This window comes from Pygoscelis adeliae, unplaced genomic scaffold, assembly GCF_000699105.1.
Source record: "Pygoscelis adeliae isolate BGI_AS28 unplaced genomic scaffold, ASM69910v1 Scaffold79, whole genome shotgun sequence".
Classification (NCBI taxonomy): domain Eukaryota; kingdom Metazoa; phylum Chordata; class Aves; order Sphenisciformes; family Spheniscidae; genus Pygoscelis; species Pygoscelis adeliae.
In genome coordinates this window covers 2,504,837-2,505,043 of record NW_008825532.1, presented here as the reverse complement: position 1 = coordinate 2,505,043, position 207 = coordinate 2,504,837, and positions in this window count along the sequence as shown.

Here is a 207-nt window from a genome sequence, read left to right as displayed (position 1 = left end):
GGGCGGGGCGGGGGCGGCCCGGGCGCGGGCGCCCCCGCCTCAGGGACTGGGATCCTCCCCGGGGCTGGGGGTGCCGGTGCAGGCAGGGTCGGTTATCTGGGGTGCAAGGATGCGCCTGGTGCTGCCCGGCGTGAGGCTGCTGGCGTGAGCATCCCCGGGTCAAGGGCAGGCAAGAGATCCCCTTGGCTCAGTTTATTTGGCGTAGCA